Source organism: Lepus europaeus, chromosome X (genome assembly GCF_033115175.1).
Source record: "Lepus europaeus isolate LE1 chromosome X, mLepTim1.pri, whole genome shotgun sequence".
In the NCBI taxonomy this organism is placed as follows: domain Eukaryota; kingdom Metazoa; phylum Chordata; class Mammalia; order Lagomorpha; family Leporidae; genus Lepus; species Lepus europaeus.
In genome coordinates this window covers 36,628,397-36,652,814 of record NC_084850.1, presented here as the reverse complement: position 1 = coordinate 36,652,814, position 24,418 = coordinate 36,628,397, and positions in this window count along the sequence as shown.

Below are 24,418 nucleotides of genomic sequence, written 5' to 3'. Positions count from 1 at the left end.
TGAATAGGCTGTCCTTATTCCAGGGATTAGTTTTGGATCCTTAATCAAATATAAGTTGACTGTAGATGTTTGGATTGATTTCTGGTGTTTCTATTCTGTTCCATTCGTCTATCCATCTGTTTCTGTACCAGTACAATGCTGTTTTGATTACACCTGCCCTGTAGTATGTCCTGAAATCTGGTATTGTGATGCCTCCGGCTTTGTTTTTGTTGTACAAGATTGCATTGGCTATTCGAGGTCTTCTTTGTCTCCATATGAATTTCAGCATCATTTTTCCAGATCTGAGAAGAAGGTTTTCGGTATCTTGATTGGTATTGCATTGAATGTATAAATTGCTTTTGGGAGAATAGACATTTTGATGATATTGATTCTTCCAATCCATGAGCATGGAAGATTTCTCCATTTTTTTGGTATCCTCTTCTATTTTTTTCTGTAAGGTTTTGTAGTTTTCATCGTAGAGATCTTTAACGTCCTTGGTTAAGTTTATTCCAAGATATTTGATTGTTTTTGTAGCTATTGTGAATGGGATTGATCTTAGAAGTTCTTCCTCAGCCGTGGCATTGCCTGTGTATACAAAGGCTGTTGATTTTTGTGGATTGATTTTATATCCTGCTACTTTGCCAGACTCTTCGATGAGTTCCAGTAGTCTCTTAGCAGAGTTCTTTGGGTCCCCTAAATAGAGAATCATATCATCTGCAAAGAGGGATAGTTTGAGATCTTCCTTCCCGATTTGTATCCCTTTAATTCCTTTTTCTTGCCTGATAGCTCTGGCCAAAACTTCCAGAACTCTATTGAATAGCAGTGGTGAGAGTGGGCATCCCTGTCTGGTAGCAGATCTCAGCGGAAATGCTTCCAACTTTTCCCCATACAGTAGGATATTGGGCGTTAGTTTTTCATAAATTGCTTTCATTTAATTAGGGACTGAACCTTTTATACCAAATTCATTTAAAGTTTTCATCATGAAAGGGTGTTGTATTTTATCAAATGCTTTCTCTGCATCTATTGAGAGAATCATATGGTTTTTCTTCTGCAGTCTGTTAATGTGGTGTATCACGTTGACTGTTTTGTGAACGCTGAACCATCCCTGCATACCAGGGACAAATCCCACTTGGTCTGGGTGGATGATCTTTCTGATGTGTTGTTGCATTCTATTGGCCTGAATTTTATTGAGGATTTTTGCATCTATGTTCATCAGGGATATTGGTCTGTAATTCTCTTTCAATGCTGCATCTTTTTCTGGCTTAGGAATTAAGGTTATGCTGGCTTCATAGGAAGAATTTGGGGGGATTCCCTCTTTTTCGATTGTTTTGAATAGTTTGAGAAGAATTGGAGTTAGTTCTTCTCTAAATGTCTGGTAGAACTCAGCAGTGAATCCATCTGGTCCTGGGCTTTTCTTTGTTGGGAGGGCCTTTATTACTGTTTCAATTTCTGTGTCAGTTATGGGTCTGTTAAGGTTTTCTATGTCTTCCTGGATCAATTTAGGTAGGCTGTATGTGTCCAAGAATCTGTCCATTTCTGATAGATTTCCCTGTTTGCTGGCATACAAGTCCTTGTAGTAATTTCTGATGATTCTTTTTATTTTTGTGGTTTCTGTTGTTACGGTTCCATTTTCATCTCTGATCCTATTGATTTGGGTCTTTTCTCTTCTTTTTTTTTAGTTAGTTGGGCCAATGGGGTGTCAATTTTGTTTATTTTTCAAAAAACCAGCTTCTTGTTCGGCTGATTTTTGTAATGTTTTTTTTATTCAATCCTGTTGATTTCTTCTTTGATTTTAATTGTTTCTCTTCTCCTACTGGGTTTGGATTTGGTTTGCTGCAGATTTTCTAGATCCTTGAGATGACCTGAAAGCTCATCTATTTGGTGCCTTTCCAATTTCTTGATGTAGGCACCTATTGATATAAACTTTCCTCTTAACACTGCTTTTGTTGTATCCCATAGGTTTCGTATGTTGTGCTGTTATCCTCATTTACTTCCAGAAAATGTTTGATTTCTCTTTTAATTTCTTCTATGACCCGTTGTTCATTCAGGAGCATGTTGTTCAATCTCCATGTGTTTACACGTGCTCTAGGGATTCCTGAGTTGCCAATTTCCAATTTCATTCCTTTGTGGTCTGAGAAGCTGCATGGTATGATTCTAATTCTTTTGAATTTGCTGAGACTTGCTTTATGGCCTAGTATGTGGTCAATCCTAGAGAAGGTTCCATGTACTGCTGAGAAGAATGTAAAGTCTTTATGTGTAGGATGAAAAGTTCTGTAAATATCTGTTAGACCCATTTGGGCTAGAGTGTCGTTTAAATCTACTGTCTCCTTGTTGATTTTCTGTCCTGTAGATCTGTCTATCTCTGAGAGTGGAGTATTGAAGTCTCCCAGTACTATTGTATTGGGGTCTAAGTCTGCCTTTAAGTCCCTTAATAAGTCTTTTAAATAAGCTGGTGCCCTGTAATTAGGTGCATATACATTGATAATCATTATATCTTCCTGCTGAATGGATCCCTTAATCATTAAATAGTGCCCCTCTTTGTCTCTCCTAACAGTTTTTGTGGTAAAGTTTATGTTGTCCGATATTAAGATGGCTACGCCCTCTCTTTTTTCAATTCTGTTGGCATGGTATATCTTTTTCCAGCCTTTCACTTTCAGTCTGTATGCATCATTGTTGGAGAGATGAGTTGCTTGTAAGCAGCAAAAAGATGGGTTTTGTTGCTTAACTCAATCAGCCATTCGGTGTCTTTTAACTGGACAGTTCAGGCCATTAACATTCAATGTGACTATTGAGAAACAGTAACTTTGCTCTGTTATTTGCCAAAGATATTTTCTAATATATGGCTTGAGATTCCTGTGATCTTTTGCTGTGAGGATTCCTTCCTTTACCCTCGTTCATATTGGTGACCGTGTTTCTGTGTTTCTGTATGTAACACATCTTTAAGCATCTTTTGCAGGGCTGGACGAGTGGCGACAAATTCTTTCAATTTCTGTTTGCTGTGAAAGGTCTTTATTTCACCTTCATTCACAAATGAGAGCTTTGCAGGACATAATATTCTGGGCTGTCAGTTTTTCTCTTTTACTACCTGGGCTATATCTCGCCATTCTCTCCTAGCTTGTATGGTTTCTGATGAGAAGTCAGCTGTGAGTCTAATTGGAGATCCTCTGAGAGTAATCTGGCGTTTTTCTCTTGCACATTTTAGGATCTTTTCTTTATGTTTCACTGTGGTGAGTTTGATTATGACATGTCATGGTGAGGATCTCTTTTGGTCATGTTTATTAGGGGTTCTATATGCTTCCTGTACTAAGATGCCTCTGTCCTTCTCCAAACCTGGGAAATTTTCTGCTAGTATCTCACTACAAAGGCCTTCTAATCCTTTCTCCCTCTCCATGCCTTCAGGAACTCCCAGAACCCCAATGTTGGGTTTTTTAATAGTATCCTGTAGATTCCTGACAATATTTTTTAGATTTCTAATTTCTTCTTCTTTTCTTTGGTTTGCCTGTTTCCTTTCCTGTTCTCTGTCTTCTAAGTCTGATATTCTCTCTTCTGCTTCGCCCATTCTGTTTTTAAGGCTCTCTAATGTGTTTGTCATTTGATCTATTGAGTTCTTCATTTCATTATGGTTTCTTGTTACTATCACAGTTTTGTGTTCTACTAGTTGTTTTATTTCATTTTGATTCCTCCTTAATGTTTCATTTTCACGAGAGAGATTTTCTATCTTGTCCATTAAGGATTTCTGTAGTTCAAGAATTTGTTTTTGAGAACTTCTTAATGTTCTTATCAATTTTTTGAGATCCACTTCTTGCATTTCCTCTATATCTTCATCTTCATAATCTTGAATTGGGGCATCTTGTTCATTTGGGGCATCATAGTGTCTTCCTTGCTCTTGTTACCTCGGTTTTTGCATTTGTTGTTTGGCATGTTGGAGATAATTTATGGTCTTTTTTTTTTGCTCTTGTGTTTTTTTCTCGTTATACTATGCCTCTAAGTGGGCTATCTGCTTTGATGGATCCTTAGAGGCTGTGATGGTTGTGGCCAGAGGACTCTGCTTGATTCTTCAGGTTTAAGGGTGTGCCAAAGGTGACTCACCCAGATTGTTCTCTCCCTTGCTCCTTGCTCGATCTCTCTCTCTCTCTCTCTCTCTCTCTCTCTCTTTTTTTTGACTCAATTGGGAAGTAATTCGGCACAGGTGATTGGAATTGAGGGTAGTTGAAATCTGGCCTCTGTGAGTATTCCTTTGATCTACCCCTGGGACCTCACAAAGAGTTTATGCAGCCCTCAATGTGTTCTCACGTTTCGCCACAGTCCCAAGGTTACTGAGTTTGTGTACTCGGTGAGTTCGCTCGCCCCCCTCCTCAGATTTTCACAGTTGCAGATAGTTAGCTTCACCTGTTTTCACTAGATTCTAACCCCCTGTTATTTTCTCAACTAGAGTCAAGTTTTTCTGCCTGGCTACTCTTGGTTGCCTCTTTACATATGTAAAATGGCTCCTGCTCTTTGTTTTGCTCGGCTTTGTTAGGTGAGTGGTGAGAGAGGCTAGTGTCCGTGCTGGTTCCCCTGATTTATTCGTGTTTTTTTTTTTCTTTCTCCTCCAGTCAGCCTGGTAATCTTTGCCCAGTGGGGCCTCAGGCCTCTGGCTTTCCCCGCCAATGTCTCAGGTTTCTGAGGTTTTTGTCTTACCTCCTGTTCCCGGGCCGGCGAGATTCTGTGGCTCGACTCCCGTGGCTGGGCTTCCACGCGTTGGGCTCCCTGTAGGTCCTCTCTGTCACATCCACTAGATCCAGAAGCATTTCCTCTGCAGTTTTTTTCTTGAGTCTTTTCCTGAGGCTACAGTAATTCCACTTTTATTAATCTATATTTTCCCAGACTATCGGTGCACGTCCTCACTATCCGCCATCTTGTCTCCACCCTGTAACTCTGTCTTTCACATAAATAAATAAAATATTTTTAAAAAATGAAGATATTAGATTACCATAAATTTGAATTCTTATATTTAAATATTGTTTATAAGGATGATGATGACATATTTACTAATAGGTGAATTGGGAATGATATAGAAAATTAGAGTGCAAAATTGTTTTAAATAATCCTAGAGTAAAACTGAGTAGGATTTGTTTGCCAATAAATATTATAGGGTAGTAGGAGACTTAAAGGTGTTTACTACTTTAGTATTATGCAAATATTAATATTAAGTATTAAACTATAATGTGGTAACAAATATCTACTTGTTTTATTTATTGTATATTAATAATGATTATTAATAGTAAGTATTATTTATTAATAATGCTTATTATTTTTAGAGATTTTTATCTTTATGTTCAATGATTCTTGACAAGTTCACCAAAAACCCATGAAAATATTTCTTTTGCTTTAAAAATATTTTTGTTTTCCTTTCAGTTAGTCCCCTCCTCCACATAGCAGCAACTGTTTAGATTTCTATAACCATATGCCTGTTTTTGACTCGTTCACCTTACTATAAATCTGTGATTATTAACCCCGATTCAATTTAAGAAATGTTTATTTAATCTTCTCATGAGAAACAGTACCAATACCATGTTTGTTCTTATCTCATGTCTGTGCTATCCCCTTGATCCTTTTAGCTATTCTACTCTAACTTCAACATACTATGTTTTGGATACAGAAATACAATAGCAAGAAATCCACACCTTGTTGCAGTTAAAGTTGAGATTTTACAATAAGGGGAGGATGCTTTAATGTTTTTAACAAAATCTTTCTGGTGTGCTCATAATGTCTTGGCTGTATTTAGACTGTTGGAGCATATTTGATTAGGGATCTCCATACGCATGTAGTTGTGTGATAATTTTTAATGATTGAAAACAGAAACATTTGATTAGTATAAGTGTGTTCATTGCTTGATAAAGTATGAGTGGTAGAAAAAAATCAAGGTTTCTCTGAACTCAATCAAAATAGTTTATACCTTTGAAATTATCATTTTAAAATATTTGACAACTGGCAATCCTGTTCCTTGTGAGCCATCAACACAGAACTTCATAGCTCCATGAAATATGCAAACTGGCTAAGAGAAATTTTGCTTTGATTTATAATGGGTAACGGTATTGTCAGTTAAATTTATATGTATTATGAGGTCATAACTGAAAATATTCAGGCTATTTTCTCAAAAAAAACACTTCTTACATGATTTTTAGGCTTGATGCCTCCCCTCAAATTCCTTATAAACCCAATAGAGAAGACTACTAAATATTCAATGCATATAAATACACATATATAAAATTTTTATGAACATTATGAAGAGGGCAGAGTAAGTACAGAGCAGAAATTACACAGACATATTTTATGCAGATATTAATGTAACTAACTAATCATGTTTTCCTTACTTGGTAATTTATAGAAAAAATATATTAATCATGAAAAACATTTTAGGAAGACATGGAACTTACACTTCATTCTGAAGAATAATCTTACATAAATAGTTGGGATTATAGAAGCATCCCCTATGTTAGAATTTGCTTAGTGAGAGACACAAAATAGGATGATAAGTAATATAATAAGAGATATTGTATTTAGGTACTCATTAAGAATTTTGTTGGAACTTGGCAAATTGTCAGTAAATTATAATAGTAATTGATTCTAGAAGAAGTACATTCTTTGGAAAATTTCACTTTTCAGTGATAATATTATAAAATCCAAAGCACTTGTAAGTTTAGTATTCACCTTAATCCTACATCACTGTTTTCCTCCCTCAATATTCACTAGATTCATCTCTGTGGCATTTCTAAAATGACTTCATTGAAAGTTGTATATATAAAATCATGGTATAATAGAAAACACAAAACCACTACATTTTTAAAGGCATAGTGCTTTTAAAAGACTCATAGAATGGCAGATGTCCTAAACAGCACTGTGGCCTCAGAATCAGCCCTTAAGGCATTCGGATCTGGCTCAAGAGCCCATGAAAGTATTTTAGGCATGGAAAGCCAAGACACTCTGGCAAAAAAAAAAAAAAAAAAAAAAAAAAAAAAACAAAAAAAAAAACAAAACCCTAACTGAAAGATCTCTGTGAGTGAGATCCCAGTGGAATGAACGGGGCCATCAAAGAAGGAGGTACCTTTCTCTGAATGGAGGAGAGAACTTCCACTTTGACTGTGACCCTATCGGAATAAGATCAAAGTCAGCGAACCCTAAAGGCTTCCCTAGCCTTGGCAACTCATGACTAGAGCCTAGGGAGATTACTGACGCCATAAACAAGAGTGTCAAATTGTTAAGTCAGCAACAGGAGTCACTGTGTACTTACGTCTCATGTGGGATCTGTCCTTAATGTGTTGTCCAATGTGAAGTGATGCTATAACTAGTACTGAAACAGTATTTTACACTTTGTGTTTCTGTGTGGGTGCAAACTGATGAAATCTTTACTTGGTATATACTGAATCAATCTTCTGTATAAAAAGATAATTGAAAATGAAAAAAAAGGAACCTGGTGTTAAATTGGAAATTGCATAGAAAATTAATTTTTAAAAAAATATCATATAGGATCTCTGTCTTCAATGTGCTGTAGACTGTTATTTAATGCTATAACTAGTACTCCAAAAGTATTTTTTTCACTTTGTGTTGCTATGTGGAGGCAAACTTGAAATCTTTACTTAATATACACTAAACTGATCTTCTGTATATAAAGAGAATTGAAAATGAATCTTGATGTGAATGGAAGGGGAGAGAGAGCGGGAAAGGGGAGGGTTGCGGGTAGGAGGGAAGTTATTGGGGGGGAACCCATTGTAACCCATAAGCTGTACTTTGGAAATTTAAATTCATTAAATAACAGTTTAAAAAAGTCTGTATTGCTTTTACAAAGAAGCTGTGGTCAAAAGTTTGTCAAAAGTGACTTTGTAACTTATCAGGATATGTATTTCAATTTTTGATGGATAAAATATGGATAAATACATATGGAAGTCAAAAATTGTGATTTTTTTCCATGAATTGTTGTTGGTATGCTTGAATGTTTCCATTATAAAACAACTACTACATATTATGAAAGATTTAACTCAGTATTCCACTCATAAGAGTACAAACCAACTTCTGATGGATTTAACCCAGGAACCATACATTTCCTAGCTTTTGAACTTACAAGGTCCTCAAATAGTGGGGAGTCACTCAATAGAGGTCCTAGGATTTATGTTGTGAGATAAGGTACTTAATAGTAAATTGAGCCTTTTTTTCCTTATTCACTATGTGTCTGTTAGCTCAGTCATTATACTGTTAAGAAGATTACTGTATTGTACTATTAACATAGGAAACTAGATTTAAAGCCAAATTCAATAATGGATTGTATTTTTCTTTCCTTTACTTCTCCCTTTGAAATTTTCATGATTTTATTTTATTTTCTGAATAAAAAAAGATGAGAGGGACCAGCAATGTGGTATAGCATGTTAAGCTGCTCTGTGTGAGACCAGGACCCCAGATCAGATTTTAAGTTTGAGTCCCAGCTACACCATTTCTGATTCAGCTCCATGCTAATGCACCTAGGAAAGAAACAGACGATGGCCCAAATACTTGGGCCTCTATGACCCACATGGGAGACCCAGACAGAGTTTGGACTCCTGGCTTTGTCCTGGCCCAGCTTAAGCTATTGGAGCAATTTGGAAAGTGAACCAGTGAATGGAAGATTCTCTCTCTCTCTCTCTCTCTCTCTCTCCCCCCCCCCTTCTCTCTCTCTCTCTCTCTCTCTCTCTCTCTGTCACTCTGGCTTTCAAAAAATAAGTAACTCTTAAAAATGAATGAATAAATAAATAACAGATGGAGAAAAACCAGCATCTGTATATACAGAAATTTTTGAAAATCCATGGGATAATAATAATTTGTGATAAGCAGAATTTATTATCTGCAAAGAATGTTATTTGTTACAAAAAGTATCTCAGTTAATCTCCAAAATAACTATATGAATTTTTCTACAACACTATGATTTTATATGAATGATATTTAATGAGGACCATCAAAAATCATGGCATCTATCGTACAGAAGAGGAGACTGAATCTCAAAGAACTTAAAATAGCTAGTCTGATATTCTGTAGGTAACAATTAGTCATGCCAAGACCAGAATTATGGCATATATGATTCCAAAGATTATTCTCTTTCTACCAAGCCATGAAATGTTTAATATACTTTAAAATATTACTGGAGTAAATCATTTATATTTCTTAGTGTGTTATTAAGGGTGGGGGCACTGTAGCTGAGTGCTATTTATCCTTTTTAATTTTTATTTTTCATGTTTTATTGTGGTAAAAACACATGACTGGAGATTCTACTTTCTTAATAAAATGTTAAGTACTAAACACAGCACTATTAAATACGGATAAAATATTGTGTAAGAGATTTCTAGAATTATTCATCTTGTAAAACTGAAACTTCATACCTGTTTAACAATGATGTGCTATCATATCCTCTCCTCAGCCCCAGGCTCTCACTGTTCTACTCTCTGTTTCTAAGAGTTTGACTAATTTAGATAGCTAAATGAAATTTAAATGAAACAGTATCGGTATATAATATAAGTGAAGCTATGAACAATTTGTCCTTAAAATAATGTCCTCAAGGTTCATCCAAAATGTCACATATGGCAATTTCTTTCTTTTAAAAAGCTGATTGAATAGGGGCGGATATTGTGGAATAGTGGGTAAAGCTGCTGCCTGTGACGCTGGCATCCTTTATGGGTGCTGGTTTGAAACCTGGCTGCTGATCCAGCTCCCTTCTAATGAGACTGGGAAAACAGTGGAGGATGGCCCAAGTGCTTGGGCTCCTGAACCCACGTGGGAGACCCATAAAAAGCTCCTGGCTTCAGCCAACCCAGCTCTGTTGATTTCAGCCTTTTAGGGAGTGAACCAGCAGATGGAAGGTCTGTGCCTACCTTTCTGTAGCTCTGCCTTCCGAATAAATAAATAAGTCTTTTTAAAAAGCTGAATATTATTCTGTTGTATTATTTAGCACACTTTCTGCGCTCATTCACCCACTGAGTAGACAGGTTGCTGTTTCTACACTTTGTATGTTGTAAATGATAGTGCAATAAACTTGGAAGTGCAGACATCTCTGAAAAATTTATTTTAATTCTCTTGGATATATACCCAGAAGTGGAATTGCTTGCTCATATAGCAGTTCAATTTTTAACATTTTAAGAAAGCTACATAGTGTTTTCTCCAGAAGCTGCACCAAGTTACAGTCTTAGCAACAGTGTACAAGGGTTTCCATTTCACCATATCCTCAACATCACTTGTTATCTTTTCGCTTTTTGGTAATAATCATCTAACAAAGTATGAAGTGATAGTTTATTGTGATTTTCATTTGTATTTTGTGATGACTCATGCTGTTTTCATCTCTTTTTTTTTAGTAAATATAAATTTCCAAAGTACAGTTTATAGATTACAATGGCTTTCCCCCTCCCATAATTTCCCTCCCACTCACACCCCTCCCCTCTCCTGCTCCCTCTCCCATTCCATTCACATCAAGATTCATTTTCAATTATCTTTATATACAGAAGATCGGTTTAGTATGTATTAAGTAAAGATTTCAACAGTTTACACCCACACAGAAACACAAAGTGTAAAAATACTGTTTCAGTACTAGTTATAGCATCACTTCACACTAGACAACACATTAAGGACAGAGATCCCACGTGAGGAGTAAGTACACAGTGACTCCTGTTGTTGACTTAACAATTTGACACTCTTGTTTATGGCGTCAGTAATCTCCCTAGGCTCTAGTCATGAGTTGCCAAGGCTATGGAAGCCTTTAGGGTTCGCCGACTTTGATCTTATTCCAATAGGGTCATAGTCAAAGTGGAAGTTCTCTCCTCCCTTCAGAGAAAGGTACCTCCTTCTTTGATGGCCCTGTTCTTTCCACTGGGATCTCGCTCACAGAGATCTTTCATTTAGGTCTTCTTTTTTTTTCCAGAGTGTCTTGGCTTTCCATGCCTAAAATATTCTCATGGGCTCTTGAGCCAGATCCGAATGCCTTAAGGGCTGATTCTGAGGCCAGAGTGCTGTTTAGGACATCTGCCATTCTATGAGTCTGCTGTGTATCCCGCTTCCCATGATGGATCCTTCTCTCCCTTTTTGATTCTATCAGTTAGTATTAGCAGACACCAGTTTTGTTTATTTCCTGATGCTTTTTATGTAAATATCCGATAAATCATTGTAAGGACACTATGAAGTTTTTTTCCTCTTTTCTTTTAGGGGTTTTATAATTCCATACCTTATGTTTAAATATTCCATTGTGTTTTAATAATTAATAATATCAAGTCTTTTAATCCATGAACATGCCTTCCCATTTATTTGTGTCTTTGTTAGTTTCTTCATCAATGTTCTGTGGTTCACTTGGGATACTTCTTTCATCTCCTGTTTAGGTTTATTTGAAAGTATTTTATTATTTTTGGTGCTATTATAAATGGGTTTAATTTGCTAATTGCTTGTTTGGATAGTTCATTGTTAGGCCAATATCCTGGATGAACATAGATGCACAAATGTTCAACAAAATATCAGCAAACCAAAGTCAATAGTACTTTAAAAGTATCATGTACCATTGCCAAGTCGTATTTATCCCTGTGATGCAATGATGGTTCAACATATGCAAATTAATTAATAAGATACAACACATTAACAGAATGAAGAGTAATCAAAAATCACATGATGATATTAATAAATGCAGAAAAATTTGACAAATTTTCATACCTTTTATCAGAAAGAACTCACAATAAATCAGTTACAGAAGGTAATTAACTCAATGAAATAAAGGCCGTTTACTCATATGTAAAGCACACAACGAACATCATACTCAGTGTTGAAGACCTGAAGCTTTACCTGTAAGATCTGAATTAAAGGCAAAGGTCTCCTCTCTCAACACTTCTCAACATTTTACTGTAAGTTCTAACCAGAGAAATTATTCAAAAGAAAAAGGGGGGGGGGCGGAGAGAGGAAGGAAGGAAGGAAGGAAGGACGGAAGGAAGGAAGGAAGGAAAGTAGGATAGTAGGAAAGTAGGAAGGAAGAAAGAAAAGCTACTCCTATCAGGAAGAAAGAAGTAAAATTGTCTGTCTGTACACAACACATTCATAGATGTAGAAAATCCTAAAGCTTTCACAAAACAGTGAAGATATAAAATACAAAATATAAAATGCAAAATCAGCATACAAACAAAAGCTGAATTTCTATTTTATTCCTTATAACTTCTTGTCTTTGCATGCTTAAGTGGTTCTAGGTAGAATTTAATATGTATATTAAAATATACATATTTGGCCTTAATAGGATTTATATGATGAAAAACATCTCATTTTGTTGAGTGTGTTTTATTTTTTTAAAATATTTATTTATTTATTTGAAAGTAAGAGTTACACAGAGAGAGGAGAGGCAGAGAGAGACAGAGAGAGGTCTTCCATCTGATGGTTCACTCCCCAATTGGCCGCAATGGCTGGAGCTGCGCCGATCTGAAGCCAGGAGGCAGGAGCTTCTTTCAGCTCTCCCACCCAGGTGTAGGAACCCAAGGACTTGGGCCATCTTCTACTACTTTCCCAGGCCATAGCAGAGAGCTGGATGGGAAGTGGAGCATCTGGGATAAGAACTGGCATCCATATGGGATGCTGGCACTTCAGGCCACGGCATTAACCCATTGTGCCACAGCACTGGCCCCTGTTGAGAGTGTTTTCTATACCATAAATACATCAGCATCTAGAGATGCCTGAGATGTTAAAAATGTGTAAGAATGAAAATCCTTTTTAAATATTAGATTTAAACAATTTAATAAATTGTTTTTAAATATTAGATTTAAACAATTTAATAAAGGTTTTCTTGTAAAAATTTAGACATTCTAAATTGGCAGGGACCAATTTAAGGTCACTTTAGAATTGTGAAATACAACTTTGCATCCTCAGGAGTTTTTAGTAAATATTTGTTTGCATTAAACTGAACTAAAAGAGATCCAAGATGGCTAAATAGGGTATAGACACACTAACTTAGCTGCTCTGGGATATAAAAAGAACAAAGGAAGGACTATGTTTCCAAGGGTTTAACTGATGGGAGTTTTCAGCAAAGAAGTGGGAAAAAAATGAAGACCCCCCCCCCATGGGATAAGAAGAGAGAGAGAACAGAGACACCGCTGCAGTCAGCTGCACAGTGCAGCCAATTACCAGGTGTGGGCAGCCATCTTAACACATCTAGGTAGGAAGAAATTGCCACATGTTTTGCATATCACAGTTTTAGCTGAGAGGTAATTCCACCCACTGACTTTTACTTCAGCCTGGAGAGCTGAATGGGGTCTGAGCAAATGCTGGGCTCAGAGCAGGGAAATCAACTTGTTCCCTTCCCTCCCTCCACTCCTGCAGAGCACCATACGTGGCATCAGAAAAGTCAGGCAGCATACCTCTGTTCTCCTACCAGCATCATAGAGTCAGGGCAACGTGTAGGGCAAAGGACAGATCCCCAGCATCCTGCAATTGTGGGAGCTTTTGGGCATTAGCCCCAGAGCTACACTCACATGGTCTACATAAACAAAGGGGATTCACCTTAGCTTCTGGAAGTTAATACCAGAAGCAGCCCATAAGAAAAGCTGCTCCCACCCTGCGATATCTGGGCAATGACTCCATTATACCCTGCAATACCAGAACTGTAACAATTCATTCTAAATTTCTCGGTGCCACTGGAATCCACCCAGTGGACATAAGGAAGAACTTACCTGCATTCCACCTCTTTGGACTCATATATTCCAAAGTAAAATCTCCTGTATTCCTTGTAGTCACACAGTAGGGCTGGATCAGGGTCAGATTCACATCCCCTAGTCCTGGTGTGACAGTCAGACAGGCTAATAGGCAATTAGATTGAGCCCAGTTGGAATAAGGAAAAGTAGGAGTATTTCTAAGAGGGTGCAAAATTCTTGCCTCCACCAATAGTTATCTTTATCAAGATCAAAGTCCCAAATCTCACTACATACTTTTCTTTCCAAAAGCTTCCTTTAACATGACAAAAGTGCCTAACCCACTCCTTCTGAGCTTCCAATCTTATCTTGAAAATAGTGAGGAAGTAGGGGTTCCACCATTCTGTGTTCTCAATTTACCATTAAAATAGGAATACATCACAGATCCCAATCTTCTGATAGCTTTTTTTTTTTTTTGGTCTTATCATGTGTAAGCTAGACACGACAGACAAGATTGCAAATATGACTTTTTATGACCCTTTAGCTATTATTCAGTTCTTTTTTTCTTTCCCCCAAAAGTATATTTAAAAGACTCAAAGACTGGAACCCTCAGAGTTCCTCGGTCTGCCTCTCTTGGAGTACCCCACTCCTGGCTGCTGATGCTGCTGAGTTAAATAAATCTTGCTTTTCTCTCTGCCTTATCCACATGGAAATTCTTTAATGTGAGACAAAGAACCAAGGTAATCTTTTTACACTACTGTTTCACCTGTAGCATTTTGGTGCCATGACTTGAATACAGTTCGAATTCAACTCCAGCCAGCATTGGATTGCATTGCCATACAGGTGAGCATGAGCACTACTTACTTTCACTCCTATTTTTCCGAGAGATTCTCTCTCCTCCACAGTTCTTCTCAAGAACATCAGGTCCCTGTCCACCAATTAACAACACTCAGTATAGCTGCCGGCCATAAAACTCAGGAGCTCGTCTCACTGATTAGACCAGTGTAATCCCCTGGAGCTGAGGCTCTGTCCTAACCTATCTCTCTCATGTGTGGATCGGCCCATTGTGAAGGATGGGAAAAGGCCCTGAAATGACTAACTCTGGATAGGACACACTCTAGTGTTGTTATGGAATAATACTAAGCCAAATTTTAATACTTCAGGTTCTTGCCTTAGTCTTAGAGAAACATTATAAACTTGGGCAAAAATGAGACAGGCAACATGGTGAAGTTCAGGATTTATTTGGGGAAGTGAAATAAATACACAGGGATGTCAAGGCTTTATTAAGGAAGAGGGGCCCAAGAAGAGTTAATGGAAAGTTCCACACCAAAATTTCAAGAAGCAGGCCAGGGGCCATGTGTGGGAGTCTGTAGGCCAGAGGTCTGTGGGGGAGCCACATAGGTAAACGTGCCAGGAGTGGTGGCAGCAAAAAAACAGGCGGTGCACAAGAGGCATGTGGGAGAGCAGGGCAGGCCTAGAGCGCTCCAGATCACTTATTCACTTCCAAAATGAGATTGGTTACATAGTCTAATTGACAGGTGGGTGGATACAGATGAGATCAGGTAGAGACAAGGGGAACATATGGTCTTCACCTCATGAATCTAATCAATCTAATCCTATCTCCCTGATTGAGTTCCATATCAGTGTGTTCTGAAAACCTCTTGACTGGACCCCAGTCCCCAACAAGTCTTTGTGGGCACTGAACTATGGAGACCAGGCATGGGTCTGGAGTGAAGCCATGGGCTCCTTGCCCCAGTGACCCAATCAATTACTCATTATCCCAGACTTGAGTGCCTGTGACCTGCTCTTTTGAATTCCTCACAAGCTGTAACACTAGAGTCTCCACCCTTCATACTTCTTGTGTCAGCCCTAGGTATGTCTGTCTGGTTCAACTCAGTTTCCTTTCACAGGGATTGGCCCATCGTGTGAGACTGAGAGAAGGTCTTCAAGTACTTTTGAAATTCAGGCCAGGGCTACTCTCTGGTGTTTATCAAAAGCTCCTTGACTGGACACGAGACTCTGAAAACCCATTAGGGTGTCAGGCTGAAGACTTCATTCTGTTCTTTGCTCAGAAATCAATTTGTTGGTGAACCTGGGCACGGTTTTGAGTGAGGCTATGGGCTCCAGGCTCCATGCCTCAATGAATCCTTTCTTTACACCAGATCCTGACAAGATCTATGTCTCTCTGCTCATCTAAATGTTCACCTTGCTTCACCAAATCTCAATAACTACAAACTCAAATTCCTGGTCCCATTAGTTGGTATTTCCTGGATACCTTGTTATTTCTGGGCCAAAGGTTAATTATCCCTTTCTCAGACAGGTGATTTTTCCATCTATACTCCCATTAGGTGTAGTTCCCCATATGACCTGAACTTGTGGAGACAGGTATTCCCTACCTTTCTTCTCAGGTCCCCTTGTTTTGGGTCCCCTTTGTCAGATCCTTCCTATATAGCCAATTCCTCAGAAAAAAGTTACTGGGGACAATTTTTATTTTTCCAGTATGATTTTTCATCCCTTTACCTGCCTAGTCACCAACCTAAGTGGTAGCCAGGACTGGTATCCTCTCTTCAATCTTTAGTTCAAAACATCATTGCTAAAGCTCTTGCCTTGGCTCATTGATGAGACTAGGCCCATGCAGTAAGAGTCAAGGTTAAGAGACATAGAAAAACTATTTTTCTTCATGTAGGGAAATAAAGCAATGGAATATATTTGACCAGGCAGAGTCCCAGTTCTAGCATGCCACCAGTGAAAGGAACTGATAATTCCCTGCACATGATGTTCTAACAAATATATACCCTAGATTACAGGTATGGAAGGCTGAGTGAAAGTGAGTAATGCATGTTAATCCCACCCTCACCTTCCTCCCTTCCCTGTAAGGAAACTAAAAGATATGCAAGATAATACATATAGACAGATAAAAGAAATGAACAAATCAATGAGTGACATGAATGAAAATATTACTAAGGAGATATAACAAATTAAGGAGAACCAAATAGAAATTTTAGAGATTAAATCTTCAATAAATGAAATTAAAAATACAATAGAGAGCTTTAATAGCAGAATAGACCAAGTGGAGGAAAGAATTACTGACTTTGAGGACAAGAATTTTGAAATAGTCCAATCAGACAAAAAAAGAGAAAACAATTAAAAAGAATAAAGAAAGCCTACACAAAGTATTGGGATACCATTAAACTACCAACTATTCATATTATAGGCATTTCTGAAGGAAAAGAAAAGGATAAAGGCATTGAAAACCTGCTAAATGAAACAATAGACATTCCCCAGGTCTTGAAAGAGACATGGACATCCAGACAGAAGAAGCTCAAAGAACCTCAAGCCTACTGAGCCAAAAAAGGCCTTCTCCAAGGCATGTCATCATCAAACTGTCAAAAACTGTTAAAAACAAGCAGAGGATCCTAAAGACAGTAAGAGAAAAATGTCAATTTACATATAAAGGAAAACCAACTATATTACTATGATCCTTCTTAGTGCAAACCCTAAAGTCCAGAAGAGAGTGGAATGATATATTTAAAGTCTTAAAAGAAAAAAAAAAAACTTCTAACCAAACATATTATATCAAGTTAAACTATCCTTCAATAGTGAGGGAGAAATAATGTATTTTTCAGATCTGCAAAAACTGAGAGAATTCACTACCACCACCACAACAGCCTTACAACACATTATGAAGGGCATCTTGCATTACAGTAATATTGAAAACTCATGACACCACCAAATTCACTAACAGAGCAGGTAGAATCATTATCTGCTCAATAAAATGATAGGTCTTAGTTCTTATCTATCAATAATAACCCCGAATATAAATTGATTAAATTCATCAGCCAAGAGACTTAGATTGGCTGAATGGATAAAATCCATGATCCCACTACATGCTGCCTATAAGAAATTCACTTCACAAACAAAGATACAACAGAATTAAATTGAAGGGTTGGAAAAAGATATATCAGTCAAATGGAAACAAAAAGAAAGCAGACATAGCTATTCTGATACCAGATAAAATAGACTTTAAATCAAAAACTGTAAAAAGAGATAAAGAAGGACATTATATTGACAGACTCCAATACAATAAATAGTGGGTGACTTCAACAACCCTCTCTCAGCAACGGACAGGCCGTCCAAACCAAAAAATCAATAATAGTACATTAGAGCTGAAACATATATTGAGCAAATGGACCTAACAGACATTTACAGGACATTTTAACCAACAGTACAGTACACACATTCTTCTCATATTCTAGTATAAAACACATATTGGGCCACAAATCAATTCTCAGCAAATTTCAAAAGATTCAAATCATACCATGTATCTTCTTAGACCATAAGGGAATTAAACTAGAAATCAACAAAAAGAAGAACAACAGAACACTCATAAACACTTGGAAATTAAACTGCATCCTATGAATGATCAAGGGTCATTGAAGAAATTAAAAAGGAACAAAAAAACCCTTGAAATAAGGAAAATGAGAACACAACATATGAAAACCTGTTGCATACAGCAAAAGCAGTATTAAGAGGGAAATTTATAGCATTAAGTCCTTAGATGAATATAGAGAAATGTCTCAAATTAAAGATCTAATGATGCATCCTGAAGACTTAGGAAAATAAGAACAAATCAAACCCACACCAGCACGAGGCAAGTAATAATAAGGATCATAGCAGAAATAACTGAAATTGAAACTAAAAAAAACAGTACTTCAAAAGATTAACAAAATAAGGGGGGCGGAGCCAAGATGGCGGATAGTGAGGACGTGTGCCTTAGTTTGGGAAAATAAACTTTCATAAAAGTGGAATTACTGTAGCCTCAGGAAAAGACTCAAGAAAAAAACTGCAGAGGAATCGCTTCCGGACCTTGTGGAGGAGACACAGAGGACTTACAGGGAACCCACCGCGTGGAAAACCAACCGAGACGAGCCGAGCGGCGAGCCAGAGCCACAGAATCTCGCCAGCGCGGGAACGGAGGAGGGTAAGAAAGACAAAGACCTGAGAAGTCCGAGACATTGGGGGGAGGGGGAACAGAGGCCTCTCCCTTCACTCACCAAGCAAAACAAAGAGCACCGCGATTTTACATATGTAAAGCTCAGCCAAACTCAGTATCTTTAGCGAAACTGGAGAACACATTGAGGGCTGCATAAACTCTGTGTATGGTCCCAGGGGTAGATCAAACGAATACTCACAGAGGCTAGATTTCAACTACCCTCAACTCCACTCCCAACTGAGTCAAAAAAAAAAAACAAGAGAGAGAGAGAGAGAGAGAGAGAGAGAGCGTCCCAGCAAGGAGCAAATAATCTGGGAGAGTCGCTCTTTACACAGCCTTAAACCTCAAGAAACAAGCATAGCTCTCTGGCCACACCCATCACAGCCCCTAAGGCTCCAACAAAACAGACAGCTCACTTAGAGGCATAGTATAACGAGAGAAAAAAAAAACAAAAACAAAAACACCACAAATTATCTCTAACATGCCAAGCAAGAAACATAGAAGCGGAGGTACCAAGAACAAGGAAGGCACTATGACGCCCCCAAGTGAACAAGACACGCCAATGCAAGATTATGAAGATGAAGAGACAGAGCAAATGCAAGAAGCAGATTTCAAAAAATTCATAAGAACATTAAGAAGTTCTCAAAAACAAATTCTTGAACTACAGAAATCCTTAATGGACAAGATAGAAAATCTCTCCCGTGAAAATGAAATATTAAGGAGGAATCAAAATGAAATGAAACAACTAGTGGAACAGGAAACTGCGATAATGAAAAAAAACTCAATGAAATGAAGAACTCAATAGATCAAATGGCAAACACATTAGAGAGCCTTAAAAACAGAATGGATGAAGCAGAAGAGAGAATATCGGAACTAGAAGATAGAGAACAGGAAAGGAAACAGTCAAATCAAAGAAAAGAAGAAGAAATCAGAAATCTAAAAAATACTGTCAGGAATCTACAGGATACTATTAAAAAACCCAACATTCGGGTTCTAGGAGTTCCTGAAGGCATGGAAAGGGAGAAAGGATTAGAAGGCCTTTTTAGTGAGATACTAGCAGAAAATTTCCCAAGTTTGGAGAAGGACAGAGACATCCTAGTACAGGAAGCTCAGAGAACCCCTAATAAACATGATCAAAAGAGATCCTCACCACGACACGTCGTAATCAAACTCACCACAGTGAAACACAAAGAAAAGATCCTAAAATGTGCAAGAGAGAAACGACAGATTACTCTCAGAGGATCTCCAATTAGACTTACAGCTGATTTCTCATCAGAAACCCTACAAGCCAGGAGAGAATGGCGAGATATAGCCCAGGTACTAAGAGAGAAAAACTGCCAGCCCAGAATATTATATCCTGCAAAGCTCTCATTTGTGAGTGAAGGTGAAATTAAGACCTTTCACAGCAAACAGAAATTGAAAGAATTTGTCGCCACTCGTCCAGCCCTGCAAAAGATGCTTAAAGATGTGTTACATACAGAAACACAGAAACACGGTCACCAATATGAAAGAAGGTAAAGGAAGAAACCTCAGAGCAAAAGATCACAGGAATCTCAAACCAGATATTAGAAAATATCTTTGGCAAATGGCAGGGCAAAGTTACTGTTTCTCAATAGTCACATTGAATGTTAATGGCTTGAACTGTCCAGTTAAAAGACACCGATTGGCTGATTGGATTAAGGAACAAAACCCATCCTTTTGCTGCTTACAAGAAACCCATCTATCCAACAATGATCCATACAAGCTGAGAGTGAAAGGCTGGAAAAAGATATACCACGCCAACAGAAATGAAAAGAGAGCAGGCGTAGCCATCTTAATCTCGGACAACATAAACTTTACCACAAAAACTGTTAGGAGAGACAAAGAGGGGCACTATATAATGATTAAGGGATCCATTCAACAGGAAGATATAACGATTATCAACGTATATGCACCTAATTACAGGGCACCAGCTTATTTAAAAGACTTGTTAAGGGACTTAAAGGGAGACGTAGACCCCAATACAATAGTACTGGGGGACTTCAATACTCCACTCTCAGAGATAGACAGATCAACAGGACAGAAGATCAACAAGGAGACAGTAGATTTAAATGACACTATAGCCCAAATGGATCTAACAGACATCTACAGAACATTTCATCCTACATCTAAGGACTTTACATTCTTCTCAGCAATACATGGAACCTTCTCTAGGATTGACCACATACTAGGCCATAAAGCAAGTCTCAGCAAATTCAAAAGAATTAGAATCATACCATGCAGCTTCTCAGACCACAAAGGAATGAAATTGGAAATTGGCAACTCAGGAATCCCTAGAGCACGTGTAAACACATGGAGATTGAACAACATGCTCCTGAATGAACAACGGGTCATAGAAGAAATTAAAAGAGAAATCAAACATTTTCTGGAAGTAAATGAGGATAACAGCACAACATACCAAAACCTATGGGATACAACAAAAGCAGTGTTAAGAGGAAAGTTTATATCAATAGGTGCCTACATCAAGAAATTGGAAAGGCACCAAATAGATGAGCTTTCAAGTCATCTCAAGGATCTAGAAAATCTGCAGCAAACCAAACCCAAACCCAGTAGGAGAAGAGAAATAATTAAAATCAGAGAAGAAATCAACAGGATTGAATCCAAAAAAACATTACAAAAAATCAGCCAAACGAGGAGCTGGTTTTTTGAAAAAATAAACAAAATTGACACCCCATTGGGCCAACTAACTAAAAAAAGAAGAGAAAAGACCCAAATCAATAGGATCAGAGATGAAATGGGAAACGTAACAACAGACGCCACAGAAATAAAAAGAATCATCAGAATTTACTACAAGGACTTGTATGCCAGCAAACAGGGAAATCTATCAGAAATGGACAGATTCTTGGACACATACAACCTACCTAAATTGAGCCAGGAAGACATAGAAAACCTAAACAGACCAATAACTGACACAGAAATTGAAACAGTAATAAAGGCCCTCCCAACAAAGAAAAGCCCAGGACCAGATGGATTCACTGCTGAGTTCTACCAGACATTTAGAGAAGAACTAACTCCAATTCTTCTCAAACTATTCAGAGCAATCGAAAAAGAGGGAATCCTCCCAAATTCTTTCTATGAAGCCAGCATAACCTTAATTCCTAAGCCAGAAAACGATGCAGCATTGAAAGAGAATTACAGACCAATATCCCTGATGAACATAGATGCAAAAATCCTCAATAAAATTCTGGCCAATAGATTGCAACAACACATCAGAAAGATCATCCACCCAGACCAAGTGGGATTCATCCCCGGTATGCAGGGATGGTTCAACATTCGCAAAACAATCAACGTAATACACTACATTAACAGACTGCAGAAGAAAAACCATATGATTCTCTCAATAGACGCAGAGAAAGCATTTGATAAAATACAACACCCTTTCATGATGAAAACTCTAAGCAAACTGGGTATGGAAGGAACATTCCTTAATACAATCAAAGCAATATATGAAAAACCCACGGCCAACATCCTATTGAATGGGGAATAGTTGGAAGCATTTCCACTGAAATCTGGTACCAGACAGGGATGCCCTCTCTCACCACTGCTATTCAATATAGTTCTGGAAGTTTTAGCCAGAGCTATTAGGCAAGAAAAAGGAATTAAAGGGATACAAATAGGGAAGGAAGAACTCAAACTATCCCTCTTTGCAGATGATATGATTCTTTATTTAGTGGACCCAAAGAACTCTACTAAGAGACTGCTGGAACTCATCGAAGAGTTTGGCAAAGTAGCAGGATATAAAATCAATGCACAAAAATCAACAACCTTTGTATACACAGGCAATGCCACGGCTGAGGAAGAACTTCTAAAATCAATCCCATTCACAATAGCTACAAAAACAATCAAATACCTTGGAATAAACTTAACCAAAGACGTTAAAGATCTCTACGATGAAAACTACAAAACCTTACAGAAAGAAATAGAAGAGGATACCAAAAAATGGAAAAATCTTCCATACTCATGGATGGAAGAATCAATATCTTCAAAATGTCTATCCTCCCAAAAGCAATTTATACATGCAATGCAATACCCATCAAGATACCGAAGACCTTCTTCTCAGATCTAGAAAAAATGATGCTGAAATTCATATGGAGACACAGAAGACCTCGAATAGCCAAAGCAATCCTGTACAACAAAAACAAAGCCGGAGGAATCACAATACCTGATTTTAGGACATACTACAGGGCAGTTGTTATCAAAACAGCATGGTACTGGTACAGAAACAGATGGATAGACCAATGGAACAGAATAGAAACACCAGAAATCAATCCAAACATCTACAGCCAACTTATATTTGACCAAAGATCCAAATCTAATCCCTGGAATAAGGACAGTCTATTCAATAAATGGTGCTGGGAAAATTGGATTTCCATGTGCAGAAGCTTGAAGCAAGACCCATACCTATCACCTTACACAAAAATTCACTCAACATGGATTAAAGACTTAAATCTACGACCCGAAACCATCAAATTATTAGAGAGCATTGGAGAAACCCTGCAAGATATAGGCACAGGCAAAGACTTCCTGGAAAATACTCCAACAGCACAGGCAGTCAAAACCAAAATTAACATTTGGGATTGCATCAAATTGAGAAGTTTCTGTACTTCAAAAGAAACAGTCAGGAAAGTGAAGAGGCAACCAACAGAATGGGAAAAAATATTCGCAAACTATACTACAGATAAAGGATTGATAACCAGAATCTACAAAGAAATCAAGAAACTCCACAACAGCAGAACAAACAACCCACTGAAGAGATGCGCCAAGGACCTCAATAGACATTTTTCGAAAGAGGAAATCCAAATGGCCAACAGACACATGAAAAAATGTTCAAGATCACTAGCAATCAGAGAAATGCAAATCAAAACCACAATGAGGTTCCATCTCACCCCGGTGAGAATAGCTCACATTCAGAAATCTACCAACAACAGATGCTGGAGAGGATGTGGGGAAAAAGGGACACTAACCCACTGTTGGTGGGAATGCAAACTGGTTAAGCCACTATGGAAGTCTGTCTGGAGATTCCTCAGAAACCTGAAGATAACCCTACCATACAACCCAGCCATCCCACTCCTTGGAATTTACCCAAAGGAATTTAATTTGACAAATAAAAAAGCCATCTGCACATTAATGTTTATTGCAGCTCAATTCACAATAGCTAAGACCTGGAACCAACCCAAATGCCCATCAACAGTAGACTGGATAAAGAAATTATGGGACATGTACTCCATAGAATACTATACAGCAGTAAGAAACAATGAAACCCAGTCATTTGCAACAGGATGGAGCAATCTGGAAAACATCATGCTGAGTGAATTGAGCCAGTCCCAAAGAGAGAAATATCATTTGTTTTCCCTGATCGATGACAACTGAGCACCAAAGAGGAAACCTGTTAGGTGAAATGGACACTATAAGCAACAATGAACTGATCAGCTCTTGTCCTGACTTTAGATGTACAATGTAATACTTTATCCTTTTTAGTATTTGTTGTTGTTGTTGTTGTTCTAGTACTATTGGTTGAACTCAGTAATTAACACACAATTATTCTCAGGTGTTTAAATTTTAACTGAAAAGTGATCCCTGTTAAATCTAAGAGTGGAAAAAGAGAGGGAGGAGATGAACAATTTGGAACATGCTCAATCGGACTGGCCGCAAATGGTGGAGTTAGAAATGTGCAGGGGATTCCAACACAATTCCATCAAGATGGCATGTACCAATGCCATCGCACTAGTCCAAGTGATCAATTTCAGCTCACAATTGATAGCTC